The sequence below is a fragment of the Eretmochelys imbricata genome, chromosome 3, assembly GCF_965152235.1.
Source record: "Eretmochelys imbricata isolate rEreImb1 chromosome 3, rEreImb1.hap1, whole genome shotgun sequence".
Classification (NCBI taxonomy): domain Eukaryota; kingdom Metazoa; phylum Chordata; order Testudines; family Cheloniidae; genus Eretmochelys; species Eretmochelys imbricata.
The window spans coordinates 45,295,025-45,312,906 of NC_135574.1; positions in this window are offsets into that span (position 1 = coordinate 45,295,025).

The window sequence follows — 17,882 nt, forward strand, 5'->3', positions numbered from 1 at the left end:
GCCGTCGATGGATGCACCAGTCACATTACCTCTCCTCCCTGACTTACTCACTCAGGGCCACGGTTGCCTCCATCACTCCAGCCTGTGGTCCTTCCACCTCTCGGCTTGGAAGCTTTGTGGCTGAACCCCATGGAACTTCTGTGCTCAGAACAAGTAAGGGACGTCCTCCTTGGGAGCAGGAAACCCTCCACTAGAGCCACGTATCTGGCAAAGTGAAAGAGATTCTTGTGCTGGTCTGACCAGCATCGTATACCTCCCCCCTCCAGGCACCTGTACCTCTCATCTTGGATTACCTCCTACACCTGAAACAGCAAGGCCTGGCAGCGTCTTCCATAAGGGTACACCTCGCTGCTATCTCGGCCTTCCACCAGGAGCGTCTGGTTGATCCATCTTCCCCAACCCTATGGTTGATCGCTTCCTCAAAGGTCTGGACTGCCTACATCCCCAGATCAGGCAGCCTGTCCCTGTGCAGGACCTTAACCTGGTCCTCTCCAGGCCCATGGGGCCCCCATTCGAACCACTGGCACCTTGCTTCCTCCTGTATCTGTCATGGAAGGTAGCTTTCCTGGTCGCCATTACTTCTGTGAAGAGGGTGTCTGAGCTAAAGGCCCACAGCTCAGGCTGCACCCAGCCTTTCTCCCCAAGGTGGTGTTGCACTTCCTCACCAGACAGGACATTTTCCTGCCTGTCTTTTACCCTAAGCCTCATGGCAGTAACTGGGAGCAGAGGCTGCACTCCCTCGATGTTCGGCGAGCACTAACTTTCTACATCGAGTGCACTAAGCCGTTCAGAAAATTGAACCAGTTGTTCATAGAGGTGGCAGACTGGATGAAAGGGCTCCCAGTCTCATCTCAAAGAATATCTTCCTGGATCATGTTGTGCATCCGCATGTGCTATGAACTGGCCAAAGTACCAGCCCCAGCTCTTATAGCACACTCTACTAGGGCCCAGGCCTCGTCAGCAGCGTTCTTGGCCCAGGTCCCGATCCAAGAAATCTGCAGGGCAGCAACTTGGTCCTTGGTGCATACCTTTACCTCTCACTATGCCATCATCCGTCATGCCAGAGATGACGCGGCTTTCGGCAGAGCGGTGCTGCAATCAGCATTTCCTTAACTCCGACCCCACCACCTAGGTAAGGCTTGAGAGTCACCTAATTGGAATCAATATGAGCAATCATTCGAAGAAGAAAAAACGGTTACTCACCTCTCATAACTGTTGTTCTTCGAGATGTGTTGATCATATCCATTCCAAACCCACTTGCCTTCCCCTCTGTAGGAGTAACCAGCATGAAAGAACTGAGGAGGTGCCGGGTCAGCAGGGTCAAATATTGAGCGCCATGAAGATGCCACTTCAGGGGGCTCCACAGCTGACCTGATGGGTGCTGCTAAGGGAAAAACTGTCTGATGACTGAGCACGCAGCACGCACACACCTAATTGGAATGGATATGAGCAACACATCTCGAAGAACAACAGTTACGAGAGGTGAGTAACCATTTTTTTCAGGTAGTGCCTGAACATCACTTCCCCTGTAACTGGAAATTGGTGAAGTAGAACTCTGTTCCACTGTGGCTCTGGTCCTGAGGAAATCTGGGTAGTAGATTGTTGAATATAATATATTGTCATAGACTTTAGATAATCTTTCTACTGAGCATCAGGACCAAAATCTATCGAAATCTGCAAGTAAATTTTCCCATTTAAATTCAATGCTTTTCTGTGGTCAGATCGAGGAAAACATTAATATCTACTTATTTGCACATGAGTTACCACCTTTTCCATTTAATGATGTCAGCTAAGTGAAGCTAATTTTTGCATCCAAAAGAAAGCTGTTGAAATTCCATTTAAACTGGCTTTCCTCTCTCCACTATTTTTTTTTCCACCTCGTGTCTTCCTCCCATTGGCTAGATAAAGGAGAATTTCCTCCCACAATAGATGGCCTGTGGTGTGTCATCCCTTCCCAGTACCACTCACCTTGTGGGCTGTCTCCTCATAAAAGAGGAGGAGTCTATAATTGCAAAAATGTTCAACACAAACTCCATGTCCAACCATTCCAACTTTTTGCTGGGAGAGTTATACTACTTAATTTTCAGTGACTGGCACTAAAGTTTTACTTTACTATTTTTAAGAGATAGAGTTGATTTTTAGGATGTATGGGGTTAGGTAAAATGGTCCTCTACATAGTAGACAGCTGCACCCACAAAGGGTGGTTTGCTTGCAGCTGGTCCCTGTGAATCACTCAAATCTGACTAGTGGCTCCTAGTAGCTATATGTTCACTGCAGCACCACATCCTGAGACTTTGCTTTGACTTGCATACTAAACCTAGTGAGGGTAGCTAATGGTAAAAGCAACCAGTGAAAGGGCATGTCTGGCCTTCTGACTGCAGAAGTCTCCTACAGCGAATCTGACCAAAAAAACAACTTGCAAAGTATTATAATAGCAGAAACAGTGCTGGAGCAAACCAGTAGATAGCTTAGAGGAGTGTTGCAAATGGACTATGATACCCTGGTCAACACAACCAAGGAGCGAACACTTGGTGAATACTAGCCCACAGAAACTGAATGAAGAATGGAAAGAGAAACAAAAGCATGTCAGTTCAGTCATCACCGTACAAACAAGGGAAATTCACTACTCAGAAACTGAGGTGGGATGAAAAGTCTGAGATCAGAACGAACACAGCAACATGCAGAAACAAACAACTGGATAAGTGAACAGTGTAAAGATGAACAAAGCCATGGAGCTGGTACAAGACAAAGTGGTGGAAAGACTTCATTTGGCCCCATCATTCTCCTGAACTAATGGACAGGAATCAAAAGAGTTGATCTCATGAATATATGGGGAAAAGTGAAGTATATACTGTACCAGTACACTGGGAGAATACCTCTCCTTTGAAAAATACCTAATGTTGTCTCAGATGGTGCTAGGAGCAGTATATATGTTGCTGATAATGAGGCGATAAATGGCTGCACTAGTGTCAATATGGAAGCCCTCTGGGTAAGTCAGTCTGTTAGAACACAGGACTATCTAACTCTCTCTAAACCTGTTTTAGTTTTTTTAGAAGGTTGTGAAGTTGTTGGGAGAAATGCAGAGATATTAAGGCCTCCTGGTATAGTTCAAGCACTGTGTCGAAATCATGCTTAGTAAAAATAGAGGATGTGGAACCAGACATAAATGAACCAAATGAATGTGTATTAGGTCTAACTGGTGGACAAATAACAAGGAATTGGGCTATCCATCCATCACTCCCTTTTTGGGTCCTTAAAGAAAGAGACTTGGGGCAGGTGGGGAGATTGAAGAACAGACCAAGGCTCCTGGAGTGAGCTTCGCCATCATGGCTGCCAACCCTGCCATCCCCTGGGACTCTTCTTCATTCTAATCCTGAGGGATGTCCTGATCAGACTGTGCCAAAGAGAGGGATCCAGATGACATTGCCACCCCACCCACTCCAGCTGAATCCCACTGAAGATAAAATGGGATCAGATTTTAACAGCAGCAGTTCCAGCCTATCTCAACTAACTTATTTTCTTTCCCCCAAAAGGACAGTTATTACCATCTAAAAGACTGTCAAACAAGGGGTTTTTTTACTTCTAAAAACTCTCTCCAGGGAAAGGAAACAAGGGATATTGTTAAAATGAAAGCCTTACTTAATACTTAATTTCATATCCTTTAACTGTTTTTCCTTTTTTTTTTTTCTTAATAAAAGGTTTAAATGATTTTAATGATGTGTTTGTCACGGTACTAAGCAAGGTCTCTGTACAATCAAACTCTTGACCTTTGTTGAACACTGTTTAACGTTGGACAGTGACTGGGTTATGTTTACCCTTTGACCCACTTATTAATCTAAATTAATACAACAATACTAATAGAAGGATGTTGTGGTAAAGTGTTGGATTATGAAAGGAGAATCAGGTTGTATTTTTTGTATATTATATCTCCACAGTGGGGAGTAACTGAAGGCACACATTTGTCATAATATGACGTAGGTGACTTTTTAGCAACAGAACTGATTTTGCACTGTAATGCAATCACAGTGATGGACAAGTTTACTTAGTACACTCACAGGCATTTATTATTAACAGTGTTACAATATTATGCGTGTTATAATGGAGGAGACATATGCACGAAGATTATCAGAACAAAATAATATTGCTATATGAGACTGTTCTACTTATAAACTATATTTTGCCTTCTTTCTGTGTGAATACAACCTTTCACTTAATGCTGAGGTGACAGTTTATTTTGTCTGTTGATTATTTACATCACTGTTGTCAACTGTGTACTAGATAAGTCATTGTCTGTAGTGTACTTTGCAACACTGAATAACTGGAGTTGTTGGAGTTAAGAGATGCCAATTACTTGACTGTGGCAAAATTATCACAAACTTTACATGAAAAAAAACTTTTTAAATTGAGTATCAGTAGCCAATGTGATCTGTGCTGTATAAAAACATAAGAAGATGAGCACCTTTATTCAATCTGTGGTCCCAATCCTGCTAGGCATCTAACTGTGGAATCTATATTCCAAGAGTTGTAGGATTGGACCCTAATTTAAACAAATAAAACAAGATATACATATAATACACATGGTCATGCTGCAAGCACAAATCAGCAGTGATATCTAGAAAAGATTACCCATTAAAGGGCCTCCTGGAAAAAGTTCAAAAGAAAGATTTAAACAGAGAGCGAATTTGATGTATGAAAACAAGAAGAGACTGTAAGTTTGTTTTTAATAATTTTGGGGGGCTATTATACTATAGTTCTGCAACTTTACAATAAAATAGTTTGTTATTCAGTCACAATTGTTTAGGTAATTTCAGCTGGAATAACTCAGTTTATGGTAACTCAGCAATAGTGTCAGTTTACCCGATATGAAGATTTTCTGTAGCAGTTGGTATAAAAAATCCTGAAGCAAAAAGTCCCCATCAATCAAACTGTCTAATTTGCAGTTATTATGAAAAACTGAAACCACCTGGGCCCTGATCCTTCAAGGAGCTGATCAGCCTCAATTCCTAGTGAAATCAACAGGAGATCAGGATGATCAGCACCTCAGAGAATGGGGCCCTCCAGCAGTATGGAAAAAAAATGATACTCCTTTCCAAATGTAAAGTGTATGTTTGCTCTGCTGAACACCATGTACTGTATTTATCTTGTTTCTAGAGTTCTTTTTATTAGTTATCACTAATATTTCAAACGGCTGTTCCCCCTTCCCCACCCCCCAAAAAAAAACAACCTAAACCAAAACTTATTAGTTTAACTTGGATAAAAGATATGTAGATTTTTGAATAAAATTTCTGGGCTTTACCCTTTTAACCCAAAGAATATATATAAATAGATGATAATGTCTGGGATTTCCACAGCCTAAGAGCTGCTATAAATAGTTCTAAACATTTTCCCACTTCATGCTTTTCAAAAGAACATTCTTTACTTCCTTTCTTGGAGAACCCCTGGGAATAATGCTAGATCACAACTCAGAAAATATGTATATTAGGAGAGTTTAAGAAAACAGAGCTTACAAACTTGCTAACAGCAGCTCTCAAATTAATTTCACACAGGAGAAAGGGTTAAATATATTCTGTTGCAAGTTCATGTTCATAATTCACACCAAAATGTCCCAGCTAATCATTTGTTGCATGTGTCTATTCACTTCGTCTGTAACTATCTTTTTTTTTTTTTCATTTTACTAAGGAATTAATTTTTTTCTGGCCTCACAAGCGATAGTGGAATTTATTTGTATTTACTTGATATATATGCATGCATTTGACATTCTGTAGATCTAACACTAAAGCAAAACACATCCCTTCATATTTTTTTAAATATAAACTGGATAGCCTTCTAGAGACATCTGTTTGACTTCAACATTGAAGTCAAACTGTTCAGACTAGACGTAAAGTTTCTATCTAAAATCTCTGTTCTCTAAGTTTTTCCCATGACAGCAGAATCCCTAGCTGCAGGCTAGGCTAAGTGCTTTGTGAAACTGCCTACATCTCTAGAGAAAGGTGCCAACTGCCTGAATTGCAGCACCCCCTGCAGGAGTTGAGCCATGTAGCAAAGAACGTTTTGAGTGTAAAAGAAAATAGTCACAGCTGCCCTTCTGAAGCGTGACAGGGCAATGTAAGGACAGAAAGGTATAAAAGAATTGCTCTGTGACTATTCATAATAATGAAAGCCAGGGCCTTAATATAGCATTGGTCTCACAAAAAGAAAAAATGAAAGAAAATAGACATTCACATCTTGTGCAAATTAATATAGTTGTAAAAGGGCTTGTAAATCTGAAGCCCAGGAGGAATTAATTCTAAAGAAAAACCGTATAATTGGTGTATGGTAAATGTGACAAATATAGCTCCCTGCCACTCTGCCCCTCATCCTTTTAGAATATCCTCTTATCTGATCCTTAAACTCCTATAGTCCTTTTAATTAGACAGGCGCCAAGTATCTGTGCCAGTCTTGACTTGCAGTTATTTGAAGCAACTACAGTTGGTGACCTGAAAAGACTGAGATTTACTGTTACAGGGGACAGTAAGAAATTATTTGTCTAGGAAAGCAAATCACACATCCTCTCGTAATGGACGGTCCCTTGCAACATTCAACTATACAGAATAGCTTCCAGCTGAAAAATGTGGCAAGTAGAGCGTGATAGAGCAGTTCAATTTCAGTGACCCTGAATGGCTCAAAAAGTATACATATGAAAGCAAAAACTCCCAAACGCTTTTAAACTATTACAAAATATATAGCTGTTTACTGGAAGTGTTTCATGCATGGCTTAAATGTATGCAAAGATCTAGATAAACATTAATGAAAGACCAGATTCAAAACACACATTTTAAAATGGGGTCTAAAAACTGGCAGCAATATGGAGTTCCTAATGTTAGATGACAGTAACTTCTGTAAACAAGAATTATGAAAAGAGAAAATCCTAACTGCACAGGACCTCCAGTAAAACAAGACAACCTCTGCTTTGTGAGGTGCAAAAAGTATGATCAAAGAGATTAACCAGTCAAAAATATATACTGGATGCACCCCTGTGTGAAATGCCTTGCAAGTCATGGGTAAGTCAACAACGGATGCCTCATGAATCCAGGTTTGCTTTGTTTTGTTCGATGAGTTTTTAAAAAATGTATTGTACTAAGTCATACTTGGAGTCTGAAAGTTACTTATGTCATCCAATTTCTCAAGGAATGGCCCGATTATCTTTATATTTTTCATACCTCAAGAACCACAGTTCTTTTTCAGATCCCTAGTTAATTCATAATATGGTGTGTGATCACTACACTAACTTAAATAGTGAAGAGGTTTAAGGCCTACATGTTCCAAAGTGGCTCTATTTTGAGTATTTCTGACTTTGGGTACCCATGTTTAGAAACCTTAGGGACTCATTTTTCAGAGCTGCTCCAAATGTGATTGATTTGGATTGTGAAGACGGAAAATTCTTAATAACAAAAAAGATTTTACTCTGTATGTGAGCAGAGAAAGCTCTTATTCACTAGACTGGTGACCTCTCAGGACACTGCTCTAGACTTTGCACATGCTGTGGTGAGAGGAAAACTTTCTTAGACTCCACTGCAGCCAGAACACAGGGACATAAAAACTCTATTACAGCTGGTTGGCCACAGAATAGGGCAACTGCACCCTAGTTCCCTTCCAAAATACTTCATCTGTCACTGGTTACCTATACACTAAGGTGCTGTGAGGACAGTATAAAGAGAAGAACATCTAAGAACCACAGTATCGATGGACAATGACAAATGATGATCATGATGTCTTACTAGCTCACTGGGCGAGTAACCCAAAGGCTGAACATTATTCTCACTAGTATTCTGCAACAACATTGAGTCTATTGGTCTACACCGGCAAACCAATATTATAGGTTTGCCATTTTGATGGTAGCAAGGTAACCCAGAAACAGAATTGGTGACGTAATCAAGACAATGCTTTGATCATCACTCCCTCTAACTTCCAAGTCTACCCTGAAAACAGAATATACCAGCCAATGTGTTGTACCAGAAACCACCTGGGATAGTGTTATGTTTTTCCCACAAACTCTGTAGAGTCAAATAAAAACGACAGTAGAACCTCAGAGTTACACACTGACCAGTCAACCACAGACCTGGCACTGGAAGTACACAATCAGGCAAAGACCAAAAAAAAGCGAATAATAGAATATCAGGGTTGCAAGGGGACCGCAGGAGGTCATCTAGTCCAATCCACTGTACAGTACAGTATTGTATTAAGCATAACCAACAAAAAAATACAGGGAAAGCAGCATTTTTCTTCTGCATAGTAAAGTTTCAAAGCTGTATTGTTAATGTTCAATTGTAGACTTTTGAAAGAAAATATATATTTTGTTCCATTATGAACATTTCAGAGTTATGAATAACCTCCATTCCCCAGGTGTTCATAACTCTGAGGTTCTACTGTATGATTCTCTGAAGGCCTTCATCCCAGTCGTCTGCCTTTCCCCAAATCTTCTGATTTTTCAGTTACAATCTTTTACCATCAAACTTTGTTTTTAACATTCACAGTATTATAGATCAGTGGTTCCCAAACTTGTTCTGCTGCTTGTGCAGGGAAAGGCCTGGCCGGGACGGGCCAGTTTGTTTACCAGCCGCGTCCGCAGGTTCAGCCGATCGCGGCTCCCACTGGCCGCGGTTCGCTGCTCCAGACCAATGGGGCCTGTGGGAAGTGGCACAAGCCAAGGGACGTACTGGCTGCCGCTTCCAGCAGCTCCCATTGGTCTGGAGCTGCGAACCGCGGTCAGTGGGAGCTGCGATTGGCCGAACCTGCGGACGCGGCAGGTAAACAAACCGGCCCGGCCCGGCCGGAGCTTTCCCTGCACAAGCAGCAGAACAAGTTTGGGAACCACTGATCTATAGCCATCTCTTTTCCAGGAAGTGGCAATCTCATTCTCTTCTCCCACCCATGCCATATTTGTCTATGTAGCCCTCATCACTGTAGTATCTGAGTGCCTCACAATCTTTAATATATTTATCTCCAGAAAGCTACTATAATACCACATGTAGTAAGGACATTTGAACCCCCGAGCCAAACTGATCATTTCAAAAAAGGAGTAAGATGCTAAGATGGCTTAGTCCCAGGAGAAGCTTTGTTGCTGTACCCTAGATAAACTATAGTGGGCAGCTGGACTGAACAGGAAGTTCCGCAAACAAGGAGTTACAGTGATCAAGTTGAATTATTAAAAATCAGCAATTAAAAGATTCAGGCCAGCTGTAGAGAAGAAAAAAGGCAGAGTTTGGCAGTGTCCCTAAGAAGGTAAATGGAATGTTTAGAGACAGAAATCTATATCTGAATCCAAATAGGAAACTAAAATCAACAAAGTGGAGCAAGGAAAATAATTTTGGTTTATGACAAACAACAGAAAAACAGCTAGAAAAATAATTTCCTCAAATACAAGGAGACTCAATATATCTTAGTGTGACTGGTGTCACTGATCTTACTTCATAAAACAGTGAGGATTAAAGAGAGTTATGGGCCACTCATGGTATATTTTTTTAAATGTCTGTTTTAACTTGAAAGTGCATGTTTCTATCTGCATCTCACTCTCCTCCATCCTTCAGTCATCTAGGAACAGCAGACGCACCCCCACCAACTGCCTAAGAAAATCTTGATTTCAACCAGCATAGATGGCCCAGGATAGCAGCCACCTGTGCCTCTTCCAAAGAAAACTGCCAGCCTGGGAAGAAGCACCTCCAGTAGCCTCTATGTTAGGGCTGAAAGGAAAAAAGGTGAAGAAATCTAGGGAGAGCAACGGATGGGTCACTTGTCATCAAACTGGCATATTCAGTGCCGAGTTTCCCTCTCCCCTCTTGCAGAACCATCTGTCTATCTGCCTATACCTGGAGTGGAGTGGAGAAAGGTAATTCCTTTTTGCAGAGAATTTTGATATTTTGTAATCTGGTTTCATTCTGATTAGGAATGAAAACCAAAAATTTAGATATCCTCCATGAAAGGAAAGAGCCCTGGCTCCAGAGCAGTCTGCATAGTGGGCTGCCCTAGAACTGCAGAGCCTGGAAGTAAGGGCTACCCAGTAGCACTCCACTGGGGCTCCTGAAGTGCTTGGCAGGTGAACTGGTAGGATACCAGGCAGGTTTCCATCAGAACTGTGGTGAAATTGAACCCATCTCTGAGAATAGTTCAGATTTCACCAAACTGGCAAATTCCAACAAAACAGTGTTTTATCTGAGTTTTTCTGACCAGCTCTACAATCACTTCTAATCTCTCTTCCTTGATGCTGCTGTCAAAAGGGAAGCAATCACTGGACATTAGTAAATTTCACCTACTCCTCTCTTCCACAACCCCCCAGCCCCCGCAAAGCAGAGGACTGAGTACCCCACACCTAAGAGGGGAGAGATGGGATGTTCCTGATTCTACAGAAACATGCTGACTCACTGAAAACCAAAAAAGTGTTGTTAAAGAATTCCTATTTACACTAAAAACTGGCTATAAGAACAAACCCCAGAACAATTTAGTGGTCCATTTAGCTCAGTATACTGCTGCTAGCAGTGATCAATTCCATATACTTCAGAGAAAAGCATAAAACTCCATTATATACAAAATTGGGCAAACCAAGATCAAGTGTAAACTTCCGGATTCAGCTATAGGCACAGTAATTTTATCCTAAATAATGTAATTGCAGAGGCTATTTAACAATTTCCTGTGGGAACAGGAATTGCAGGTTAGTTTTCAGAACTTATCAATTACACAGGCTAAAGTAGAACTCTTCCAAAGAAGATTTTCCATAAACTCAAAGATCAAAATAAATTAATAGGATACTATTTGACTGACTAGTGGGTCAGACAGCCTCTGTTTGAATATAGAGTATGCCTTCTCCTAGATCAGATATCTACTGGGGCTAAGGAGTCTGGTCTATCCCTACAATGGACTGCTATTTGTTTGGTCCCTACCCTTTGACCTGTTCAGTTGGGGTGATCCTATAGCACAGCTCTCCAGGTCACTGGAACTCACAAACCTTCCCACCACATCAAGATACAACCCCCAGGGAAGGCTGACTTGACTATAGGAAGGGGAGAGTACCGGGGAGAGGAGAAGGAGTAGACACAGACTGGAAGGGGAAGGAGAGAAACTGTAACTAGGAAGTGTGGGGTTCGAGGGACTGGGACTTGCTGGACAAGTAGATTGCAACTGGGAGCTGGACAGGGAGAATGGGACTGGAAGGAAGTGAAGGAAAGGGGGGGGGGAGGAGCCAGATGATTGCCGGGTGGGAGCAATAAGATTGAACAGGGAGCTGGAGGAAAAGTGAGACTGATTGGACAAGAAGACTGGGTCTGAATGTCAGTGAAGGGGAAACATGGGTTGGGGTGGACAACTGGAGGCCAAGGGGAAGAAACAGATTGGACAAGGAGCCAGGATGGAGGACTGGGGAAAAGAGATTGAGTCACAGCAGGGAAACTAGGACTGGGCTGAGAAGCCTGAGGAATGCAGTATTGAACTGGGAAAGAAGAGACAGGGCTGGGCCAGGAATAGGTTAGAGCAGTAGTCTCCAACCTTTTTACGCCCAAGATCACTTTTTGAATTTAAGGGCAACCCAGGATGTACCCTTCCCCGAGGCCCCACCCCTTCCCCAAAGACCCGCCCCGCTCACTCCATTGCTCGCTCTCCCACACCCTCACTCACTTTCTCTGGGCTGGGGCCCAGGAGTTCACAGTGTGGGAGAAGGCTCTGGGCTGAACATGGGGCAGAGGGTTGGGGTGCAGGAGGGAGTGATAGGTGCAAGCTCTGGGAGGGTGTTTGGATGTAGGAGGGAGTTCCAGGCGGGGGCAGAGTGTTGGGGTGCAGGAGGGGGTTTGGAGTGCTGGTTCTGTAAGGGGGCTCAGGGCTGGGGGTTGGGGTGCGGCCTCCCACTGGGCAGTACTTAGCACGGGTGGCTCCCGGTCAGTGGCGCAGCAAGGCTAAGGCAGGGTCCCTGCTTACCCCAGCCCCACGTTGCTCCCGGAAGGAGACAACGTGCTTCTGTGGCCCCTGGGAGGGGCGGGCAGGGGCATGTGGCTCTGCACGCTACCCATCTCTGCGAGCACCGCCCCCAAAGCTCCCATTGGCCACAGTTCCCTGTTCTGGCCAAAGGGAGCTGTGGGGGTGGTGCTTGCAGGCAGGAGCAGCGCACGGAGACCCCTGCCCCTTCCATGGGTCCGCAGGGGCGTGCTGGCCACTTCCAGGAGCAGCGTGGGGCTGCGGCAGGCAGGGAGCCTGCCTTAGTGGCTGCTCTGCTACACCGCCGGAAATCACGAGAGATGGTGTCATAAATATAAAGGGAAGGGTTACCACCTTTCTGTATACAGTGCAATAAAATCCCTCCTGGCCAGAGGCAACATCCTGTTACCTGTAAAGGGTTAAGAAGCTCAGCTAACCTGGCTGGCACCTGACCCAAAGGACCAATAAGGGAACAAGATACTTTCAAATCTTGGGGTTGGGGGAGGGAGAGAAGGCTTTTGTTTGTGCTCTTTGTTTACGTGTTTGTTTTCTCTTGGGACTGAGAGAGGCCAGACAGAAATCCATTTTCTCCAACCCATCCTAATCCAAGTCTCCAATATTGCAACCAGTATAGGTAAGCCAAGCAAGGCGGATTAGTTTATCTTTTGTTTTATGTGAATTTTACCTGCATTAAGAGGGAGGTTTATTCCTGTTTTCTGTATCTTTAAGGTTTTGCCCAGAGGGGGATCCTCTGTGTTTTGAATCTGAATACCCTGTAAAGTATTTTCAATCCTGATTTTACAGAGGTGATTCTTTTACCTTTTCTTTAATTAAAATTCTTCTTTTAAGAACCTGATTGCTTTTTCATTGTTCTTAAGATCCAAGGGTTTGGGTCTGTGTTCACCTGTACAAATTGGTGAGGATTCTTATCAAGCCTTCCCCAGGAAAGGGGGTGTAGGGCTTGGGGGGATATTTTGGGGGAAGACATCTCCAAGTGGTCTCTTTTCCTGTTCTTTGTTTAAAACACTTGGTGGTGGCAGCATAGGGTTCAAGGACAAGGCAAAGTTGTACCTTGGGGAGGTGTTTAACCTAAACTGGTAAGAATAAGCTTAGGGAGTCTTTCATGTGGGTCCCCACATCTGTACCCTAGAGTTCAGAGTGGGGAAGGAACCTTGACAGATGGGTTGGTGACCACTGGGTTAGAGGGACAGGATAGAAAGGCTTAATCTTGGGGGCGGGTGGGGAGGGAAATTGGGAAGAAGAGTCCTACTACAGCACATTGCCCTCCAGAGCCCAGAACAGAATCCAAGATTCCTGAACCTTGCCATACCTCTGTGGTCTGAAAATATTTGTGAAAATCATTGGCAAATGTCTCTCAATCCCCTGTAGCGCTGGTCCACATAGAGGATGACAACCTACTGTTGCATTCAGTTATTCCATTAGCTCAAGTGGCAGGGGTCTTTGGGGCAGAGCTAAAGGATGAACCCACATGAGTATCAATATGCCACATGATGCAATTTCTATTATTTCAGTTTGCTTTTTTTAAACACTTAGGAAATTACACACAAGAAAAGCCTATGTTAAAACAACATTAAGGTTGCAAAGTCAAAAGCTCAAAAGTTAGCAAATGCCAGAATTAAGACTGCCCACAACCTTAATTCGGTCACCCTGTGTGTATGCATTATAATACAGTCTTTATAAACATGATCACATACTATTTTTGACACAGGACTCCTGCCTCATTCAGTGCACAGGCCTATTTGGTCCCTATGTTCTCGATGGATTCCTTGAAGGGCCAAAAAAGAAGAGAGGGACCAACTAAATCTGGGAGATAACAAATGAAAAAAATACAGAGTGCAGGTTAAAGATTCAAAATCAGCATTCCATAGAGGGCCACCGAGCAGAAAACACCAGTGACCACCACTCCTTGAAGGAATTGAACAAACCAGTGGATACTTCCCAGAGGAACTCTGCCTGGAGATGTGAACAAACTACTGACTGGAAATGAGGCACATGGTCACAGAGCACCCCCCCACACACATCCAGCTCAGTCCGGTCCCTTTCTGTGATTAACAGAAAAATTAAATCTTAACTCAAATTAGCCACCAAGGCATTAAAGTCCATGATGTAAATATTAGTTCTTCATGGAGAGCCACGGCCAATGTGGTCCAATCTAGGCCCCTGACTAGGCCAGGTTATTTGGGTTAGGGTAGGTATAGCTTTCCTTCCCTGTCCTGGCTTCACCTTTTACTGGCTCCAAAAAGCAGACAGCCCTTTTTATCGGTCTTGCTGGGAACTGACATGTTAAGAGTAACAAGAAGGGTTTCTTCAGGTATGTTAGCAACAAGAAGAAAGTCAAGAGAAGTGTGGGCCCCTTACTGAATGAGGGAGGCAACCTAGTGACAGAGGATGTGGAAAAAGCTAATGTACTCAATGCTTTTTTTGCCTCTGTCTTCACGAACAAGGTCAGCTTCCAGACTACTGCACTGGGCAGCACAGCATGGGGAGGAGGTGACCAGCCCTCTGTGGAGAAAGAAGTGGTTTGGGACTATTTAGAAAAGCTAGACGAGCACAAGTCAATGGGGCCAGATGCACTGAATCCGAGAGCGCTAAAGGAGTTGGCGGATGTGATTGCAGACCCATTGGCCATTATCTTTGAAAACTCATGGCAATCAGGGGAAGTCCCGGACGATTGGAAAAAGGCTAATGTTGTGCCCATCTTTTAAAAAGGGAAGGAGGAGGATCCTGGGAACTACAGGCCAGTCAGCCTCACTTCAGTCCCCGGAAAAATCATGGAGCAGGTCCTCAAGGAATCAATTCTGAAGCACTTAGAGGAGAGGAAAGTGATCAGGAACAGTCAGCATGGATTCACCAAGGGAAAGTCATGCCTGACTAATCTAATTGCCTTCTATGACAAGATAACTGGCTCTGTGTATGAGGGGAAAGCCGTGGACGTGTTGTTCCTTGACTTTAGCAAAGCTTTTGACACGGTCTCCCACAGTATTCTTGCCAGCAAGTTAAAGAAGTATGGGCCGGATGAATGGACTATAAGGTGGATAGAAAGCTGGCTAGATTGTCGGGCTCAACAGGTAGTGATCAATGGCTCCATGTCTAGTTGGCAGCCGGTATCAAGTGGAGTGCCCCAAGGGTCAGTCCTCGGGCCGGTTTTGTTCAGTATCTTCATTAATGATCTGGAGGATGGTGTGGATTGCACCCTCAGCAAGTTTGCAGATGACACTAAACGGGGAGGAGTGGTAGATACGCTGGAGGGTAGGGATAGGATACAGAGGGCCCTAGACAAATTAGAGGATTGGGCCAAAAGAAATCTGATGAGGTTCAACAAGGACAAGTACAGAGTCCTGCACTTAGGACGGAAGAATCCCATGCACTGCTACAGACTAGGGACCGAATGGCTAGGCAGCAGTTCTGCAGAAAAGGACCTAGGGGTTACAGTAGACGAAAAGCTGGATATGAGTCAACAGTGTGCCCTTGTTGCCAAGAAGGCCAATGGCATTTTGGGATGTATAAGTAGGGGCATTGACAGCAGAGAGGGGAACGATCACGTCCCTCTCTATTTGACATTGGTGAGGCCTCATCTGGAGTACTGTGTCCAGTTTTGGGCCCCACACTACAAGAAGGATGTGGAAAAATTGGAAAGAATCCAGCAGAGGGCAACAAAAATGATTAGGGGACTGGAACATGACTTACGAGGAGAGGCTGAAGGAACTGGGATTGTTTAGTCTGTGGAAGAGAAGAATGAGGGGGGATTTGATAGCTGCTTTCAACTACCTGAAAGGGGGTTCCAAAGAGGATGGAGCTAGACTGTTCTCAGTGATAGCAGATGACAGAACGAGGAGCAATGGTCTCAAGTTGCAGTGGGGGAGGTTTAGGTTGGATATTAGGAAAAACTTTTTCACTGGGGGGTGGTGAAACACTGGAATGCATTACCTAGGGAGGTGGTGGAATCTCCTTCCTTAGAAGTTTTTAAGGTCAGGCTTGACAAAGCCCTGGCTGGGATGATTTAGTTGGGGATTGGTCCTACTTTGAGCAGGGGATTGGACAAGATGACCTCCTGAGGTCCCTTCCAACCCTGATATTCTATGATTCTATGAATGGCCTCAGCCTGCTACCAGCCCTTATAAGTGCTGAAAGGCCAACTCTTGCTGGTTCTGCCTGGAGTTCATCATCATCTCTAGGCAACCCTGTAGATCTAAACTTGCTGCTCTTCCCTACCAACTGGGCACCTTCTTAGTGCAGGGAGTGCCAAGGTGGTGGGGCCTTTGGTCAGGTGTAGCAAATGCCTAGTACATCCTGCCACAGTGCTCAGCTTGATACCATAGGGTCTGATACGGGGAAGTGCTGAGCTGTGGAAGCTGTGCTTCAAATGTAAAAAATGCTAAGTAATCTGAAAAATCAGATGCTAGTCATTTCTAATTAGGCACTGAATTACTGAATACTTTTGACCTTGTTCTCTCTGTATTTCAATTTCTTATTTGTAAAATGGGGATAATACTACCACCCACTCATCTTCACAAAAGGGGTAGTAAAGCATTCTGACACTAAAGTGATGCACACCATAGAAGAGCCATGAGAAAATTTATAATTCTGTCTTCAGAACAGGGTTTGAATACTGTGCACTAAATAAGGTATGGAGAGACACATTGAACAATGAGGAGAAAACACAATATTTAAAAGCTGCCAGGTAGAAGTCCTATAAAAAAATACCATATGATCATATAACTAGAGACTTTATCACAATCATATGCACAGGGGACCAAATTTAAGTTGCAAAGTCAAGTTTGCTTCAGAATTCCATCTTTCCAGGTGCAAAAATAATTAATCTCCAGCCCGAGCAGAGCATAAGATATCAGACCACAAGATCATAATGTTCTAATTACCACCTTGCCTTTTTCCCCTCCGTTCGAGTTCTGACATGATCTTATTGGCTTCTGTCTCAAACTTATATCTAAACATGAATGGAATACCAGTTTTGAAATGGTATAAAAAGTATGAATTTCCATCTCTAGAAAGTCAAAAGATGTTGGTTGCAAAAATCACATCGAAACTGAAGTGAAAAAACAAAATGGTAATCAGAATAACATGATTTTATGGACTGTTATGTGACTTGTTGATAGTAGGACACCTTTGGTAGAGCAGAGCAAATTATTTCCAAACAGGATGTTTTTCCAAATAGTGGTCCTAGACCAGTGAACAGAAACAAAATACTGTGATCTTATGAAAAGTAACTTGAAATACTATGTCATCTGTGCAATATGACCATGTTAATGTTGCTGTGAACTTTGACTTTCCAAACTTGTGAGTTTAAATGTTCATACTTAAGTTGGTATTCACATAGTATTTTATATTTATGTGTTTGATTTTTTTGTGACATTATCTGGTTTCATGCATTCTAATTAATATTTACTGGTTGTGGGTGGATTAAATTTGCCAATACCATCATATAATTAACGCTATGAGGAATAGTTTTAATATTTTAAGCTGTTGCCTCTAGTGCTTTACATTTCAGCGTTCCTTCTGGAGGAAAAGGGTGGAGTTAGGTAAAATGCCATTGTATGGTATGAATTGTTTAGTTTGATTTGTGGGGTGGGGGAATTTATAGGTGGAAGCTCTAGACAGAGAAATGAATACACACACATCTGTGAACCAAACAAACCTCGTTTGCAAGGCTGGAAGGCCTAACCGAAATTCCTCTCACCAACAACCAAACTACATGAACTTTAGACACACCAGGTTGCTATCTCATCTTAAAAAAACCACAATTTGTCAAACATGCTGTTTCATTTAAACTGAAATGCTTTGCAGAGACATTTTGGTTTCAACAAAATTTTCAGCATGAAAGGGGAGGAGAGAGGGAGTGTATGGCTTTAGCCTGGTAGACACACACAAACTTCCTGAATTGAAAAACTCAATCAAAAAAAAAATTT